At 35.0% G+C, this 20,357-nt stretch overlaps 1 protein-coding gene and 1 pseudogene across 9 annotated transcripts in view; one reads left to right on the forward strand and one right to left on the reverse strand.

The window, feature by feature from the left end:
* NAV3 (neuron navigator 3) overlaps nucleotides 1-20,357 on the forward strand; it is a 1,006,607-nt gene that overhangs the window by 473,305 nt on the left and 512,945 nt on the right. The window lies entirely within an intron of this gene.
* LOC144281597 (large ribosomal subunit protein eL32 pseudogene) lies at nucleotides 4,362-4,888 on the reverse strand (annotated as a pseudogene).

Consider the following 20,357-nt stretch of genomic DNA (forward strand, 5'->3'; position numbering starts at 1 on the left):
TATTCATGTGTATCTCCTTTTTTAAAAGAAACATGAGGCATTCCATTCTCAAAATGACTTTGGAGTAGAAGAATTTTTTTAAGGAAAGAGGGGAATTGCAAATTTGGATAAGAAAAACATCCTAAATCAGTCAGTCTGTCTGTCTGACTCTATTCCTCTCTGTCTCTGTCTCTGTCTCACACACACACACACACACACACACGCACACACACACACCTTATTCATCTGGTGTGGACGTTTTTAAGTGTTTAAACATCCCATTTGAATATAGAATTTTTAAAAAGGATGTGGAAGGTGGAGAATTCTGAATTTACTTTTATTGCTAAAATATAACGAAACTTTTTTCACTGTAAAATGAAGGATGCTTTTGATCCAGAGAGCAACTTTTAGAACAAATTATAGAATCCGTGTATATTTTGGAAATACTTCAGATATTACAGTCATTTACCTGAAATTCAGCCTTTCTCTCCTCCTGTGCTCAGCTTTGCCACTCACTAGCTCTGAAACCTTGGCCAACTTACTTACTGTCTCCCTGAGCCTCATCTTTGTTGTTCCTGTATTGAGGTTTTATGAAGATTATGGTTGATTAAGACTGGTTATCACATGTTACATCATATATAGTAGTTGCAAAATAAATATAGTTGTTTTCATTAATCAGTGATGTTGGCAGGTGTTGAGTCAAAAATGCAGATACACCAATGGAAACCATTTGCACAGAGGTTTACTTGTGCTTGTGCTCAGTCTCCAAAATTACACTTCTGATTTTAAACATCCATCTTGTGAAACGGGGACCCAAATTGCTGTCTATTGAAAGAGTACAACAAGGAAATACTTTGGTATTTGTGTCAAAGAATTGAATGAACATTTGAAAATGTAGCAAATTATAAAAACTGAAAGTCATAAAATATGGGAATCAATTAAAGGAGCCGAGGAACACAGGTAACATCATGATACAAGTTTGAAACAAGCGCGAATGTGGAGGCATGGGGGGTAAAGTTGGAGGAAGTGAGGAGTGTAACAGGTGGCTCACATTTTTAGTGCTTTAGATAAGCTGTTCTTGAAAGAATATTGGATTTTTGATGTGTTTGAGTTCATTCTGAAACTCAGTCTTTCTCTAAGATATATTAGAAGCAATAAGCAATCATGTTTATCATTTATAAGTTCATCATTTATAAAATTATTTCCCCCTGTATTTTCTTGGAATCAGTAACTATAAAATTCTAGGGGATGATTAGTGAAGTTTTCCTACAACTGTTGGGCCTTATTTAGTTGCTGTGATTATAAACAGAAACATATAAGCAATGTCTTTTATTCAAGGAAGCACCCAACAACTCATCAGATCTGAGAAAGGAACCACTGTAGCCTCTTGGTATAATCATCACTTTGTTTAAACCCTAAGGAGGAAACCAGAAGGGAATGCAACATTACTGAACCCTCCAGCTCTCACTACAAGCTCCATTGCATATACCACTTTTTTTTAAAAAAAGATTTTATTCATTTATTCATGAGAGACACACACACAGAGAGGCAGAGACACAGGCAGAGGGAAAAGCAGGCTCCACACAGGGAGCCCGATGTGGGACTGGACCCTGGGACCCCAGGACCACGCCCCGGGCTAAAGGAAAGCGCCAAACTGCTGAGCCACCCGGGGATCCCCCGCATATACCACCTTTGAGCTCAGGAAGTGTTGTCAAAAGAAGATGACCACCCCTTACTCCGCAAATAACAGTCATAGAATACACGTTTCATTGCTCATCATTGTATCATTTTATATTTTGGAACCAGAGAAATCAAATTTGGGTGAATACAGTATAAAGACTTTTAGGATGAGGATGGGGAATGGTAGATACCTTGCAATTTAAGGTTCGTAGTCTTCTGACAGTAATATTTTGGTGCCCTGGTCTCGCTAGCAAAGAGCTTACCTCAGTCTAATTATTATTATTTCATTACATGGGGCAGGAAATTGAATGGAAGAGGCAGGAGACCCTTGCACCTAATTCTAAGCGTTCAGTGCTTTTCCACCAAATCACATTGATCAAAGTCCAGTGTGTTTTGTATGTTGCTCTACCATATGAATTTTTCATTGGAAGTTGGAGGAGAAATAATTATGCAAACACCAAAAAAACATGACGCATCAGCTAGTTGTACTTGCTCCAGAATATTTAGAGAAGCAATAGCGTTCTTGTACTTTATTTGGCACATTGTGTCATATTAATCACCTTAAATTTGATGTGGAGAACTTATGAAACAAAGTTAGATGATATGTATGTGTGTGTGTGCATGTATATACATATATACATATGTATATACATGTATATATATATATACACACGTGTATCCATAATTCACGTAGTTTAAAAAATTTATTTTTCCACCACATTACCTGGTATTGTAAACAATACTGGGATTTAGATGCAGATGTAGCAATTCTATTATCATCTAGATACCTAGATAGTACAAAGATGCATATTTGTATGTGCCAGAGAATGTGATTTAAGCACAGTGATTTTTAGTCTATAATGTTTGTAATGCAATTTCATGTTAGGCAGTGTCATAATAGAAAATGATAGATACAAAACTACATTGATAGAAGTGTGACTTGGCAAACATTGGGGCAGGGAGAGGAATGATTCATCAATGTGCCTGCTCTAGATGACTTTGTACAGGATGAACATTGAGCCAGAACACATTATCATGAATGTTCTTTTCAAATTAAAGTATCGTACTTTCCTGTTACTGAAAAAAAGATTGTTTTTTAAATTCTAAATTCTGTAAGACCAAAAATAAAATAATATATAAAAATAAATTTAAGGATAATAAAGGTCTTTTTACCCAATGTCTCTTAGGCACCAGCAAGCCAGGGGACATGTTGATTAGAGATGTGCTTCAGGAGGTTAATCTGGTGATAATATATTTGATAGATTGTGAGCAAACAGAATTAAGTCAGACTGGAAGGAGAATGTAGCAGGGGGACAAGAGTGAACCTCAAGGTCTTAGAGTCTATCACAGGTTCTTAGCTGGGGGTGTGGAAGTGTTTGGAGATGTTTTAGTTATTACAATGCCTGGGGAATGCCTCTGATGTTGAGTCTGGAAATCTGGAAAGTGAAACATCCTACATTATGAAAGATCTCCTGCAAAACAGAGTTTTCCATCTCAAGTTTAGGTTAGGCCTATGCCTAAAGTGAATGGCATAAAGAGTCAGTGGGAGTTTGGAACAATATTATCTACCCAGCAGCATAATTAGGGATGAGAAATTCCAGGAGAGTCTGTGTTTTTTGTGTACCATTATTTTTTTTAAGATTTATTTATTTATTTATTCATGATAGACATAGAAAGAGAGAGAGAGAGGCAGAGACACAAGCAGAGGGAGAAGCAGGCTCCATGCCAGGAGCCCGATGTGGGACTCAATCCCAGGACTCCAGGATCGCACCCTGGGCCAAAGGCAGGCACTAAACTGCTGAGCCAACCAGGGATCCCCTTTGTGTACCATTATTAAGGTCTAACATGTTTATGGACAAGTAGATCTTTATGTACTTGTTCTCACCTTAAAGAATACTCAAATGCCAGGGTTTTCCTTGAGTTTCTTGTTGAAAAAGAACCAGGATAATTCTTATGACAACGTAAAGACAAATATTTCAACCTTTAAGTTACTGATGGCATTTTCCAGAAAAAAATATCTGTAAAAAACTTAGTGTATGAGTTTATTTTTTTTAATTTTTTTTTTTAGTGTATGAGTTTAAAGATCAGTCTCCTTAAAGAAAATATGGAGACAAAGAGCTAGATTCATTCCCTACTACTACTACACCAGTGAAATGATTATGAGGAGAAATTTTATATTTCACTTCATCCATTCCTTAAATAGATGTCTTCAGTCTTTGTTTTAGGCACTGCTCTAGGATTTAAGCACATAGCCAGTTTGCCTAAGTTGCAAGCATGTAAAACTTAGGTGAACCTACATAATAATAAGAGATACGATAATAAATAATATCAGGTAGTGCAATGATGGAAAGTGTTAAATAGGCCGGTCAAGAAAGGACTGAACGGGTGACATTTTGAGTAGGAATGAAATAAGTACAGGTGCCAGCATCTGAATACATGCGAGGGGGTGGGGGGCAGTTCAGCAGAGAGATTAGTAAAGGTTCTGAACATAGCTGGTCATGGTGAGACCAAATAAGGAGACCACAGAACAAGGGGAAAGTTGTAAAAGTAAAACTGGAGAAGCAGCCAAGTTCCAAACACGTGGGAACTCTAGGATAGCCCATAAAACACCTTCTTTGCAGAGTGACCTTAAAAGCCACTGGAAGATGCTGAGTCTAAAAAGAGATACAATCGGACGGATGTTTCCAAAGGATCCTCCTACATTCTTTTTTTTGTAGTTTTATGGTTTTATTAACACAAATATGACGCGCACATAAGGTGTTTATTCATTTTCTTCGCTACGCAGCCTGGCATTGGGATTGGTGACTCTGATGGCCAGCTGGGCTGCTCTTTCCACAATGGCTTTAGGGTTCTTGGAGGATACATTGTGAGCAACCTCTGCACAATAAGATTTGTTGCACATAAGCAGCACTTCAAGCTCCTTGACATTGTGGACTAGGAACTTCCGGAAGCCACTGGGCAGCATGTGCTTTGTTTTCTTGTTGCTCCCGTAACCAATGTTGGGCATCAGGATTTGGCCCTTGAATCTTCTGCATACCCTATTGTCAATGCCTCTGGGTTTCCGCCAGTTGCGCTTAATTTTGACATACCGGTCTGACTGGTGCCGGATGAACTTCTTGGTCCTCTTGTTAACGATCTTGGGCTTCACCAGAGGTCTGAGGGCAGCCATGATGCCCAGCGATCGATGGCTGCCACCTCTGCAGGCGGCGCCGAGGAAGAGAGGGGAAGGTGGCGGATCCTCCTGCATTCTTTGTGGTTTTCTTGGTCTGACAAGAGTGGACTCAGATTCTATGGATACCCAGAGTCTTTGAAAGATAAAGGTTTACTTGGACCAGGTGGAAGTACAGAAGTTGTAAGGTGACTGTTGAAGGTAGAGTTTACAGGGTATGCCAATGGACATAATCTAGGCTAGCAGAGAAAGAGAGGAACCAAGATTCTAAAGTTTATGAATTACCCTCAATTTATGGGATGCTCATTTGAGAAACATTGTATTTCAAAATTAAAATTGACGACCTCTATCAGTTTTAACTTCTTCGGGCCCTTCCAAATTTTGCACAGTTTTTCAAGGCAGTCATCCCTAATCCTTAGGAGTGTTTTAGTGACTCCTAGATTGGGGATCTTTCTCACCTCTGACTTTGGTTTTCCGTAGTTTTATAGCTGTAGTAAAATAGTACATAGGATCAAGTTCAAAATGCATATAAGAAATACTTTATGGAGAATGAAGTATAAACATTAGTGAATTGTTAAGAGTATGAGTTCTAGAAGCAGACTGGATTTAAATGCTGATATCACCATTAATGAGCTTTGCAACTTTAAGGAATTTACTCTCTTTTTCTTCATCTATAAATTAGAAATAATAACGTTGCCTACTTTAAAGGATTGTTGTGAGGATTTAATGGTTTACTACATATACAATGCTCTGAGCAATGCTTGGCACATAATAACTTATTAATAAGTGTTAATTATTTTTATTATCTATTTATATCATTGCTAACAAGAACAGATATGTGATTCAAATCTTTCAAGAAAGAAGCAGCTTCAGAAACAAAAGGAATAAGTAATCCACGAACTGAACAAGCCAAAAGAATTGAAAATGAGCTGTACATGAAGTTAATGAAAAAAAAACCTGAAAACTCAATAGATAAATTCATAAGTAAATAGTTTGAAATTATATCAGATTTTTCTTGCCTAACAACATGTTTTAGATTTGTAACCTAAGAGAAGCACATTATCAGCAAAAGACACAGTTTTTAAATTATTATTTGTATCATTAAACTATTATTATATGTACATTGCTGGGTTTTTTTCTGTGTTTTGCAAATTGCTTTTCGGGAACCCAAAATCTTAATGTATTTTTTTTGCATTTTCAAGAATTTTAAATTTCCTAATGGCATTCTCAATTCATTGGGCGTACCAGATTGAATGTACAAAACAACTTAAATGCTCATATACTTGAAAATAACTTTATCATTTTGAAGAAAGTTCTTAATGCCTAAAACACAGTTTTTAAGATATTGATTAATCATAGTACTTAATAACAGTTTTATCTTAGCACAGAAATAATAAAGTTCTAAAAAATAAAAACTGGCTTATTTCAACTCCATAAATACTGTTCTTCTTTAGATCTTGTTACAGGATTCCAACAGGCTGGAGCATAAGTATACAATAAATAGTTTCAGTTTAATTAATGTTTGATTATGAATTTCATGTGCTAAATAAAGTAAAATGGAAATTTTGAAAATGCTGTGCGAATCACACAAATGGCAGAGAAAAATGCAGCTTTAAAATTATAATTGTGATAAGTGGCCTTTAGTTTGATATTTTGAAGCTGACCTGTCAGCATCAGGGTCATCTACAAATGTTTATTCAGTATACATTATTTAATGTGCATTGTGATTGGACTTTAGGAATTTTACTTGTAAAGTTGTGGATAAATATGGTTCAGCTCTGGTTCTCTTTATCTCTTGCTTAGACTGTCACAAAACCTTTTACTCTCATTTTCCCCTAGAATAAGATTTCAAACATGAAACATTCTCAGGGATATACCAACCTCCTTTTCCAAGCATGATGCTACTCATGCAGTAATACTCCATTTTACTATCATTACATACTATGTATCTTAAATATATGCTATGCTAACTTTTGCATATCAGTTTAAAACTCTCCTTTCTGCTTAAAATGATATTCTGCTTGTTACTCAACTTTTTGGGTTTGCTGGGAGTACCAGCATACTGAAAACAGTAACAAAGCTAGCTTGGGAGGAGAGAGAAGGAACTAACCTGTAGAAAGGATGACTCCTTGATGGGTTGAGGCAAACAGCCCTACTACTAAGTCCAGTATTCTCAACATTTCCCTTATGGTATAACCCAGGTCTTTTTTTATTTTTTTTAATTTTTTTTTTAACCCAGGTCTTTTTAAGGGAGTCTATGTTGGGGCCAACTCATCGCCACAATGGTTGTGAAGGCGGTTGTTGGAAGAGGCCCTCTAAGTTCAGCACAGGAGGTTGAGAGCCAGATGAGGAAGAGCAACAATCATGAACTAGACTGGACTCTAGGACTCAACCCACCAGGGTCACAGTTAGATAGGGAAGCTGACACTAGCTTCTCTTTCAAATACCCTGTGAAGTTGGAGTGTGAACAGCAGGCCAATCCAGTTCCACATTCCTGTCACTCATGTGAAAGAGCCTGTTAATTCAGTGTCTGTACCATCTTGTTGGTGGACTTCAGGGACGGGCTGTGCCTGCAGATTAGTGAGTCATTACCTCTGGCAGCTACCTCCATTGGCCGGGGGTTTCACCCTCCTTCAAAGATGCCAGCTGAAAACAGCCTCCTTCAGTTTCCAAGGATAGATATAATGTTTATTCTCTGTGTTCCCACTAGCATGCTTTTTGGTTTCTCTTTAATGGAACTTAATAGAGTGGGCTTTGCCACAGCATAAAACCATGTATCTTCAGGCCAGGCCCCATTCTTCCCCAGTACCTGGCTCACGGTAAGCACTTAACATGTACCTTTTGAGTGTGAAATATCTTAATAAAGTGAGAGAAAAACCAACTTTTTTTCCTTAGCAGCATTTGCCTATTGTCTTAACTGTATGTATTTAAGGTTTTAGGCTGCAATAAGCCTACCATTCTTGCTAAGATATATGAGAGAAAGATAAGTCTTTTATGGCTTTATTCCAATAAATTTTGCAGATTCACACCTGATGATTTAATCATCTATTTTTAGGCTCCATTCACCTTCTGCATGCTGGGTGAACAACTTGCTGCTCATTAAACAGATTGTACATTAAAAACTATAGAGTACAAAAGCAGAAATATCATACGTTTGGTGATAATTAGTAGTGTTCATTTCCTCACTAAGTAGTAGGGCATACCACACTGTTTCCATAGCAACTTCTATTCTGTTCAATTAACTGCCTAATGTGAATATATGAATAAGTTTCTGTGTTTAAGGAAAAGGCCTCCAAACAATGGGGTGATTTAAGAGTTTACAGTTACGCATGTAAGTATATTGGTTTTATGTTATTTTCTACTTTACTTTTAAATGTTTTAAAACATTTTTAATGTTTTCAGGTTCTGGTCATAACCAGAAAAAGCATAAGGAGTGAATGAATTTTAATGAATTTCTAAATGGCCTACTGAACCAGATTCTCCTAGTCCCCAGCTACTCCCTGGTTGTAAATTATGCAAATATACAAGCTGCTTTAACTCTTTCGGGACACTAGGGTACCATTTGGCAAATAGCTACTCCAGGGAACTAATCCATCATGGGGGGGGGGGGAATAAAGAAAGAAACAAAGGCCATTTCATAGCAATTAAATATGTGTTGCTTTAATTTATTAAATGTCCCTGGAAAGCAGGATTTGCATTATGTTAATTTTTCTGAAGAGAAAAGCAGCTTAGATATTTTCAGCAGAGTCTCAGACACTGTGGCTGACAGTGTGGTGCAGAAGAGACAGCAGTGACTTAGGAGACAAATCTAAGTTTGAACTTTGAAATCATTATGCTAAGACTGAGACTAGAAACACCAGCTTCCCTCATTGTGAGGGTGATAATAACACATAGGTTCGTACTCCATATCACCCTGTACCTGATTATATCAAGGTGCGACAATTATGAGTTAAGAGCCATCAATTTCCCTCTTCTATTTGTTGGAACCTCAGCATTGATAATTTTTTACTTTAAAGAAAGTGTCCTGTAGTTCAGCTAATAGATGGGAGAGACACTGAGGCATAGAAAGATCAAGTCGGGTATCTGATGTCACATAGTCAGTGACTGCAATGCATTCTCCTTAAACCAATAAAACGCCCTGTTTGCCTACATAATGGTATATAACGTGGCACAGTGCAGGCACCCAGAAGTCACTCACTGTACCTTCTCCATTTCTAGTCATTGGCTGGTTAATGAGTGGAATGTAGAGAAGAACATAATTATGATCTGTCTGGCCTTGCCTGCCTGATTTGGCGCTTTGTGGAAGGATTGAGATTGGGTTGGGAGTTAGAAAAAAATACTACTTCCACCAAGAGACACACCTTGGAGCTTAACCATAATATTCATCCATTTATCTAACTAAAATAAGAATGGTAACATATATGTGTTTCTGCAGAAGGGTTGTGATCTTTTGATGTTCTTTGTAAAAAAAAAAGTTAGCAAGTTTCCATACATTTATATATATCATTGTTAAATGTTTATTTTTATTATCTTTACTGGCTGTTTCAAAGAAAATAATCTAAAGTCTGTCCCTTATACTATCAACAATGAGGGGGCTTTTAAAAGCAATAGATAAAAGTTTTTCCCCCTTTTCTATAAAGCTTTATCTATATATATATTTATATGTGCCTTATTTTATACTTTATTTTAATAAAACACATGTAAATTAAAATAAGGCACATATGAAAGTTTTTGGATAATAGTATATTGAATATATCTTGGAAAATACACACATACATAATAAATTCCATTTCCATATTTAAAATGTTTACCAGCAGTTATTTAGCATTGCATTTCCTGGGCACCCAGAAATGTTAGCTGTCCTTGGGATTGGTCTTCTCTTATCTTTCATGTGACAATACTAATTTGAACAAAATTATTTTTCTAGATATTTCCAGTTTTGATTTAGAGATCTGTATTCAGAGAGAAGTGAAAAAATGTTTATATTAGAATAAACATAGTTATTAGGTGAATTTTATTGATTTCTTATAATATGCTAGGCAGCATATTAAATATTTTACACATATGATCTCACTGTATTCCTAAAAGTTGTGTTTCATTGTTATCTCCATTTAGTATCTTAAGTCTAAACTGCAGTTGTAGTACTTTAATGAATCTGAAACTATTTCACTGTGCTTTGTTTTTTGACTTATTTGGAGGGTGGTGGGAAGAGAGAGAAAATCCCAAACAAGCTCCATCCCAGTGTGGAGTCTGACAACCCTGAGATCATGACCTGAGTCAAAAATCAAGAGTTGGACATTTAACCAACTGAGCCACCCAGGCACCCCTCGCTATTTTTTTTTTCTTAAGTAGAAAAAAAGGATTCTAAAGAATTTGTCACCATTATAGGAATTAGACTCAAACACTTTTTCTTAATAGTTATTGTTAAAGCTAATGTATACCTAATATAACATTTCATTTTCTAAAGCTAATCTATGACTGTTGCATATCAAGTGCTGTTCTTAATAAAGAAATTAGAATAAGTCATTTTTTCTTTAAAAATTGATAATTCTCTTGAAGTTCATAAAACTATTCATCAAAGGAAACTATATTATTCTTGACACTATGCTAGAAATAAAATTTAAAAGTTTCAAAGCACTTTCCAAATACTAAATAATTTGCTTTAAATATCAAAAGGATGAACACCTGGGGGCTCACTGGTTGAGCATCTGCCTTTAGCTCAGGGACTCGTGATCCTGGAGTCCTGAGATCGAGTCCTGCATCAGACACCCTGCAAGGACCCTACTTCTTCCTCTGCCTATGTCTTTGCCTCTCTCCCCGTGTCTCTCATAAATAAATAAAATTGTTAAAAAAAAAAAATCTAAAGGAGAAACAGATAAACCAATTTGCATCCCAGAATAACATCTTATGTTATTGTTGAGGTTGGAAATTGTGAATTATTATTAGCATTGAGCAGTTAATTTTAAAATGCTAGATAGTTCATCTTGTAAACATAAAGTTGAGTCAAAAAATACTTAAAATATATACCATTATTTTATTCATGTAAGAGTTTATAAGATAACTATTTGCATTTGCCACCTATTTCTTTTGGGTAAAGATATGCTTAGGTAAGGTATAATATGCTCATTTTATTCTATTTGAAAAACAATATCATTGGAATGCTAATTGGAATCATGTCAAATTTATCTTGAAGATGTACATTTTGATGATAAATCTTCCCACTGCAGAATATAAAATAAATTTCAAATTGTTCAGATCTTGTTTAAATTCTGGATTATTCTAGTGTTTTCTTCATATAATCTATGTCTTGTTAAATTTGTTTCTTGGTATTTAATAGCTTTGTTGTTTATGTAAATGAAGTATTTCTTCTTACTTCCATTTATCATTTTTTTGATGTGTATTTTAATCTTGTTTCCAGCCACCTTTGCAGATCTTTTAATTAATGCAACCTGTTTTACAAGAATCACTTGAATTTTTGAGAGGTTTAAAATGATACGTGCTATAAAGACCTTAACTGGTGCTTGGTACAGAGCAAGTCCTCAGTAAGCAGTGGCTGTTTTCATAACCTGTGGTTCCACTTTCAGACTGCATGGTCTTTATATAACATCTTCATCAGCATTAATTACATGCATTTCTATTTTGGTTTGATCAATATACTTTAATTTTAAATAGCATTTATTGAATATCTGTGATTAAATGCTCGTCGCTTTTATGTTGATGATTCTTATATTTTTGTGAAGTATCATGAGCAATTATTTCTTTGTTCTACTGGCTTTCTTACCATAAACATTGCCACAGTGGACCAATCTGTGAAGTGTTCTTTACTTGGGACCACAACTAGTGTAATTAAGATGGCTATGAAAAATGTTGAAAAAAGGAATTGCTCTTGTTTGCAGCTTGTTCATCTTTAATCAGTGACACTTTATGCATACTTAAGTACAACAAAAAGATGTTTTAATATGTAAAACATGAAACTCATAGTATGGAATTTTGGAGTTGACACCTTTTTTTTTTCATTTTGGAGTTGCATTTATGTTAATGATGAAGATTCCATATTCTATTATTATGCATTCTAAGGTTTGAGCAATAATTAACAAAACACCTTATCTATATGACTGATAAAATTTATTGAGACAATAAAAGTGTAAAAACAGAAATGAGAAAATCATTTGTATTTAAAGATTTATAAGTGGTGATGTTCATAATATAACCCTAGCAAATACTATTTTAAGGACAAATTTGCCTTCTAAATCAAAGAAATGGTTATGTAAGATGAGAAATAACTTAAGTGGGGAAAATATATGTAAATAAAATTTTCTCCTGAGAATTTTATATGACAGCTTTGTGTTAATAGCAGTGGTTCTTCAACAACAACAAAAAAGTATGGAGGATGTTTCCAAATGTCTTAACATTTTGTAACAGTGACTTTACTTGGGACCTCCTGAGAATTTAGGACTGATTAACTTCTCTAACTTACTGAAGAGGCACCTTAAAACTGTTTTAAGCATTTGACTGTAAAAACTCATACTGTCAGCTAACATTTATTGAATACTTATATTTTTATAGGCTCTGAAATTGAACACTATATTTGAATTAACTTCATTTAATTTTCTTAACAAAAACACTGTGAAATCAGAACAATCATTATTCATAGTTTGAAGATGAGGAAATTAAAACTGAGAATAAAATAAATTTTCCAAAGTTAAAGAATTAATGTAAGGCTGGAACAACTCAAATGCCAAAGTGTTCCTCTTGTTCTCTATTCTGTTACTTCATTACAATAGAAATAGTGACATAATTTTTCTTTAAAAAATATTCAACTATTTTGAGGTTAAAAGTATGATTCTTGGTTTTACCTCATTGGTCATGAGATTGAGTCCTGGGTCAAGCTCTGTGCTCAGTGGGGAGTCTGTTTGAAGATTCTCCCCCCCCCCCCCATGACTTGTGCACACACACTCTCTCTCTTAAATAAATAAATCTTTTAAAGGAATTCAATTAGTTTATAAGTATCCAGGGACCCATAACGGATATGATATGTAAAATAAATCAACTCTATAAATGTTTGACTTTGAGATATTATTAATGCTTGTGACAAAAAAAATTGACTATAAAATTGTGATATTTAAACCATCACCAAGATGTAAAAATTATTTATGCTACTTGCAATTGTAAAGATTAAGTATTTATTAGATTTTTTTTGGGGAGAAAAACATCCCTGTGATCAGGAAAATTGTAGCGTTTTTCCAGTTTTTGATGTTCAAACCTAGAATCAAAGCAGTTTCCAATATTGACAAAAATGTAAAATTTTCAAAGATGTATATATGTTAAGTCATTTTACCATACACATGTATTGGAATTGCTATGTTACAGAGACTGTCGTAAGGGCTTTTAAAATATTAACTTACTTAATCTTCATATTGACCCCCATGAGGTAGGTATTGTTATGCCCCTTTTAAAGAAAAGAAAATGAGACAAAAAACTTGCTCATATTTGTATGACTAGTAGGTATGGCCAGTGGATTTAAATCACAGCTAAATCTAGTTCTATGTTCAATGCTGCGTCTCACATGTCTTCCAAATACCTAATTCAATTGTTCAGTTAGTGTTTTATTTTAAAGATATTGCCTATATTTCAGTGTTCTGTGTTCTATTAAGAAATTGATTTATGCCAGCTGTAATTTCAAAGAATGTAATCATTTTTTAAAATTGTGCTGTGATATGACTTCTTAAATAGTATTTCCTTATTTCCTATTTTGACTGCTATCATGGAAAATTCTTTTTAATTGACATTTTAATTAACAAGTCGAAGGTTCTCAACAGACGCTATTTGATGCATCATAAAGCAACCTTTGTGGTGTACTTTGATGCCATTTGTCATCTTATTTGCGCACTAGAGCGTAGAACATAATGTTTCTTGTCCATAGGGATTTCTTTAGCAATTGATCATTAATAAAAAAAAAAAATAGCATGGCTAAGTCTTTTGAGAGAAATTAATGTCTTGTCCCAATTAAATGCATTAATTAAAATTATAGGATCTTTGAATGATTTTTATGAATTGCCTAACTACATTAATGTAGTATCTTGCCAAGAATAATGGGGAATTGTTTCTTCTGCTTTGTTGGAAAGCAGAAGATGATTTCTTGGAATTTTGCTTTATGCATCTTACCACCCCCAAGTAAGGATAGATTTTTGCTCTACTACATCATCATTCTCTTTAAAGTCTAGGGGTTTATATAGTACACTTACTGGTAGCTCCCTATTACCTCACTGCTGGTCTATTCTCCATTATCTTCTCTTTGCTGTTGCATCCAGTGTGGGAGTCTGCTTTCTAGGAGAAGGTGTATGTCTGAAGTGTGTAATGGGTGTGCTTAGTCTTTCAACAGAATCTAGAGACCATGCTGCATGAGCTGCATTTCTCTCATTTACTAAGTTCCTTCTCAATATTCTGAAAATACTGATTGAAAAATAGAGCAGCTTAAGAAGATCCTTACATTATTTTCTGAACCTGTGACATTTTTATATACTAATAGTTTTGCCATCACACTGAATAGATTAAAACTTTCCAAAGAGGAATAAAATCAGTAATATTGATAGTGCATCACCGCAGAATTATTTGCAATGGCCAGATCATAGATATCATATGAATTTGGGAACTCTAAATCTTGTGTCTCTATTTGAATAGAACCCATTTTTTATCTTAAACCTGCTCTTTAATGTCCTTACGAGACAATGCTTTCATAGTCTAGAAAGGATACAATATTTATTTGGACCCATGTTATGTTTTGTTTGTTTGTTTTTTACCTCTCCTATATTGCACATAGCATGTTCAAAATCCTATTTAAAGGCCATTTAGGTAATGGTGTGTCTATTCAGCAAAAATATTTTCACATGAAAAGTAATTGGTGATGAGCACATGGCACAGTGGTTTAGAAGCACTGAGGTAGATTCAGGGGGAACAGATAAAGTTAAAGTTTGAGATAAAGTTTGGGATAACTAGAATGCTTCCTTTTTTAAAAATTTTATTTATTTATTTATTTATTTATTTATTTATTTATTTATTTATTTATTGTTTATTTATTTATTTATTTATTTATTTATTTATTTATTTATTTATTTATTTATTTATTTATGGGGGGCAGAGACACAGGTAGAGGGAGAAGCAGGCTCCATGCAGGGAGCCCGATGTGGGACTCGATCACACCCCGGGCTGCAGGTGGTGCTAAACTGCTGTGCCACCGGGCTGCCCCCCTCTCCCCTTTTTACTATAACTAGACTGCTTCCACCTGGATTTAGTTTCCAACAGACCTAGGGTCTGTAAACAAACTTTCGTTTACCCTCCTCATGTGTAAAGGAATATGTGAGTTTTCTTCATTTATTAATTCAGTCATTTAGCAGTTTAGTCTAGATACCAGGCACTTATCTGGATATAGGTGACTCAGAAATGAACAAGATAGCCCCACTCTGCTCTTACACAGTTTATAATCTATAGAGAAACATTTAAATAGAAACTGAATGGTTCATTCAGCCATTTACTTAATATACTTAATTTTCTCCATAACATTCTTGGTTATCTTGGTGATCTTGTAGCTCACCAGTTTGTCTGTTGTCTTATGATGTAATCATATAATTAAAAGAGTTAAAAAGCTTAAGTGTTTAATGGCTTTACAGTTAAAAAAAAAAAAAAAGAATTAGGAGAGTGGCTTTTTTTTTAGTGAAGGGAGAGAGGCTCCTCATACATTACAAAGGTTTTAAATGCCTTAGCTGGTACACCAAATTATATTTTATCCTGTGTCTGCATCAGCTAAAATCACAGTAAGCTAAAGTCATTAGTCTTCTGAAACAGCTCTGTGCTGCAACCAGCTGTAGACTTGTAGCACGTTTTTCTTTGCTGAAACTAAATAGACAGTTGTTTTTTATTTAATCTCAGAAATTTGAGAAAGTTTGGGCCTTGAGATTTTATCTCCATTTTACCCTCTTTCCATCCTTCCATAAACACTTGAAAAGGCATGGAATCAGAATCAAGTCACTGCTTATTTAGTGTTGTTTCTGATCCTATTCTATTTGATATAAAATGAAATGATTTATTAATATTTCATAGCTTGTACTATTGTTATACTATACCACCTCTAAGGAATGGAACGAAGTAATATAGACACACCACTGTTCCTACTAATATTACTACTGTATTATGTTTTACTACTACAGAAAAATAAAACCCCCGGTCAGGAAATTGCTTGATTTAAAGCCACAGCCCTACCTTTCCTATGCCATATAAAAGAAAAATGTGGTTTTCTGTACCTTAATTTACAGTGTACATCCTAGCTTCTCCTAAAACAGATGGGGAAATGTAATAATATTACATTTGGGGCCCCCCAAACCAAGGAGAAACCTGGCAGCTGTTCAAAAATAATGACATAACAAAGAGAAGAAAACAGATCCTGATTTTTCCCTGATGTTGGACTCTCTATCACTGGCCAAAGAGAGATTTGGGCCTATTTGAAAAATTATGCCTATTTGGAAAGGCATACAAAAATAAAATCGAGTGTTTCAATTTTGTCTGGTAAAAGTAAGTCCTGATTTCAAAGGAATTTCTTTGGAGCAGTTTAAAAGCTAAGAAGCTGTTGGAGTTTATTATCAAACAGAGTCTGATCCTGAATTATGCTATGATTCAGCTGTAGTTAGAGGCCTGATCTTTATTACTTTTTCAGAAACATACACAGGCACATGCACATACATAGACACCCCTAATTTTAATTAATTGGGTTCTTGGTGTTTTAAGTCAAAAACATCAAAGGTGGTGAACACTGCAGACAAGCAACTTAATAGTAGTATTTATATTTCACAAATTACAGAGTCTTAGAGTATGTTACTGACTAGTTATTAAATGGTAATAGATGGATCAGGGCCAACATGATTATTCAAATATTTCTGCTTCTTAAATATGAGCGTGGCACTCAGTGGAAGATATGTCTTCTGAACTCAAGATTGTCCAAATTTGAATAAACTATGAAGAATCTACAACTGGCAGGGCCCCTAATATATGTCATAGAAATTTTGGTGACAGTTTGTTTTTAGTAATTATCTCAATTTTCCCTCATGCATGAAGGGTAGACCTGATGAGACCTGCTAAAGTTTCTTTCAACTCTATTTTCAATGATGTTAGCATCTTGAACTTTCTACCTTTGCTGGCAAGGTTCATTAGTTATGGTGTCTACTGAGGAAATTTGTTTTTTCTTTTGGATTGATCATAAATCCTCTTATTACACCATAAATTGTTTCTGACATCATTAATTCTTCCAGCAAGTCATACAGTAAGCCATTTGGGAACTAGAAAGGTACCAGGGAGGTGATTTGGATAGAATCAGGCTCAGATGATCTGCTGTAATCATAGTTTATCCCTGATATCTGGGCTTCCTCCATACTGTTCCAGCCTCAGTTTCCTAAATGAATTTTCAATGCATTTTGGACTAGACTTTATTTAAGCCAGTGGCTCTGCAGAGAGACCATTGCCACAAAGATGGATCCAGATGGGAAATGAGAAAGTGATTCATTCAGTCAACAAATATTTATGGAGCACCTACTATACGGGAGGCATTCTAAGTACTGAGGATAATGTAGTGAATAAAAACATAGGTTGTTACTGATCTTAGATTGTTCAAATCTGATATTTGTGTATGACAGTTTCTATGTTGAGTATTAGTGGTAAGATATAGAGATAATTGGTTTACTATAAGCCCTGTGTAGTAATACATCAATATTATTTATATTACTTTTTGTTCCATTGTATTTCAAGTTTTAATTTATTTAATTAAAAGGCATAAATTAGCACATCATGTTGTTTGCATCAAATTATGCAGCTGAATTCTTGTATTTTCTTTGATTCACAAAGTACAGTTCAACATGCAGAAGGAGTACATCAGAAATATAATCTTTCACTTTGAAATTTTTAAAAAGATTTATTTATTTATTCATGAGAGACACAGAAAGAGAGGCAGAGACATAGGCAGAGGGAGAAGCAGGCTCCCTGCAGGGAGCCTGATGTGGGACTTGACCACAGGACCCTGAGATCACACCCTGAGTGAAAGGCAGACGCTCAACTGCTGAGCCATCCAGGCGTCCCTTTCAATTTGAATTTTAAAATAAAAGAATGAAATTCATGTGCAGTGTTGACTATACATTATTGTGACCTTATTGTAATCTTGTTTAAAAATGACTTTATTATAATAGACTGAATTTGAGCAATTTTCTGTAGTGTGACATCATTTTGTCTATATTGTTTTCTTTCTGCTATGTTTTGTATGACTCAAGATTTTTATATATGGCTTTGAAAATGAATGGTTTAACAGCTCTTTTAAAAATGACAGTCTACACGTTTGTTTCCCCTTACAATATTTTTATGATGATCTTGAGTTCCTCTTTTATTTCACTTTAGGCTCCTTCATGAATCATTTAGCCAGAACATGCCAAAACAAAGGTCTTTTCCTTCAGATATAATGAGAGATGGTGTTTAATTTCTGTGGCATGACTCTGATATCCTTCCACCCTGTCTTCTCTTGGTCTTGTAAGCTTCTCTCCTTCAGATTTGGTTCATGTCAAACTGTCTGTTTCTCTCTCTCTTTAGGTATTTCCAAAGTGCCAGACTTCATGTTGGCTTCTAGGGGTAGGCCAGTGAGGTCATTAATCACATCACCCTTGGATCTGATGATAAAACAATGTTCCTAACACACACAATCACACATAGTAATTCAATTTCTTGTTTTAGTATCTTGAAAGAAAAAGTATGAAGTGTATCAAAAGGTATATTGGGGAATTTACCCCAGGCTGTGGAAGAGGGAGTGGATCAAGAAAGACTTTCCTGAAGATAAACCATTTAAGCTAAACCTTGAGTATTTCTCAGTTGGAGAGAACAAAGAACCTGATGAGAAGAATCTCTAATTGCCACTCCTCTGCTGTCAGGAGATATTTCACTTGATGCTGAGTTTCAAGGAGGTACAGCTGGAAGCCTTGTTATTGGGTGTGCTGAATTAATCTAATGCATGATTTGAAGAGAAAAGATTTAAGTGCAAAACTCTGGTGGAGAGAGGAACATTTTGTCATATATTATAGTATTTCTGTATGTCCTTGACATGAGTTGTTTAGTGTGGCTTATTACTTCAATTTAAAAATTACATAAATTATGATTCACTTTTATAAAAGGGTGTTTAGTTTCATGGATGTAGTAAGCCTGAAGATGTTCTTGAAACCTGATATGAGTTGTAGGTAAACATTAAAGTTAATGACTTAAATTTCTCATGTATGGTATTGTTTAATAATAGTGTAGTAAGGATCACGGAGATGGTCTTCATAGTCCTATGATTAGGTCAGTGAAAGAATTAAGAATCAAAAGAAAGACACTGATAATGATAGGCACTGCTTCCAAACTTTCCACTGGTTTTCAAGTGATCTGTTCCAACTGAGAGCACTGAGGATCAGAAACTTCATTTTCTTACAAATGTTTAGGAGCCATTGTAAATCTAGATGAAATTAATCCAGATAACTCAGATTGTTATTCAAACTAGCAGGTCCACTTTTTAGACTCATTAAAGTACAAATATATTGTACATTGTTGATACATTTTAATGAAGAATGCCTGAGATGACCCAATCCCTTAGATTCAGATTAATTTTAATACTTTTCTACTTTTCAGCCCAGCTGTTTGCATTAATTACCTATTAGCAAACATAACTATCAATTTCTTAGAAAATTTTGGCCATTAAAACTCAAGGAAATTCCCCATCATATTTATAGTGACGTTAATATATATCTATAGCTTGTACCTATATATATGAGATGGGGAAAATCTAAGACTTTATTTATTTGTTTATGAGAGACACAGAGAGAGAGGCAGAGACACAGGCAGAGGGAGAAGCAGGCTTCTTGCAGGGAGCCTGACGTGGGACTCGATCCCAGGACCCTGAGATCACGACCTGAGCCAAAGCCAGACGCTCAACCACTGAGCCACCCAGGTGGCTTCAGTTAAAAAATATTGAAGTAAAGTTTCAAATGCTTTTTCTCTGTGAGCCTTAATCCTCTCATACTTAATGCTGACTGATCGGTTCTTGTGTTTCCTCTGCTTTGTTGGTGATTAGTTTGTTACTCCCAATGTATTTTCCCATGCTTTTCTTTTCTTTCAGAATTCCTACTGCTTATGAATGATGATTGCAGTAGGTTATAGTAAAGCCACAGGGTTTTTAAATACTTTTAAACACACACAAACAACATTCTCAAAAAAACAAACAAACAAAAACAAAAAACAAAAAACTTTGAAACCTGGTCCATAGTTAGGGCAGCCTCTGCCCTTAACTTCCTGAACCCATATCCATAGGTGGTATATATGTATTGATGAATAGGTGACAACTACATCAGGTGGCTAGTGTTCTTTCCCTACTGTAATGCTCCAGGGGCTACAACTAGAGTATTAGCTGAGCTGGTGTTTATTTTTTAGGCTACTTCACTTACACACAGGAGACTACAATGTGGCCGTTTAAACA

This window comes from Canis aureus, chromosome 13, assembly GCF_053574225.1.
Source record: "Canis aureus isolate CA01 chromosome 13, VMU_Caureus_v.1.0, whole genome shotgun sequence".
Lineage (NCBI taxonomy): Eukaryota > Metazoa > Chordata > Mammalia > Carnivora > Canidae > Canis > Canis aureus.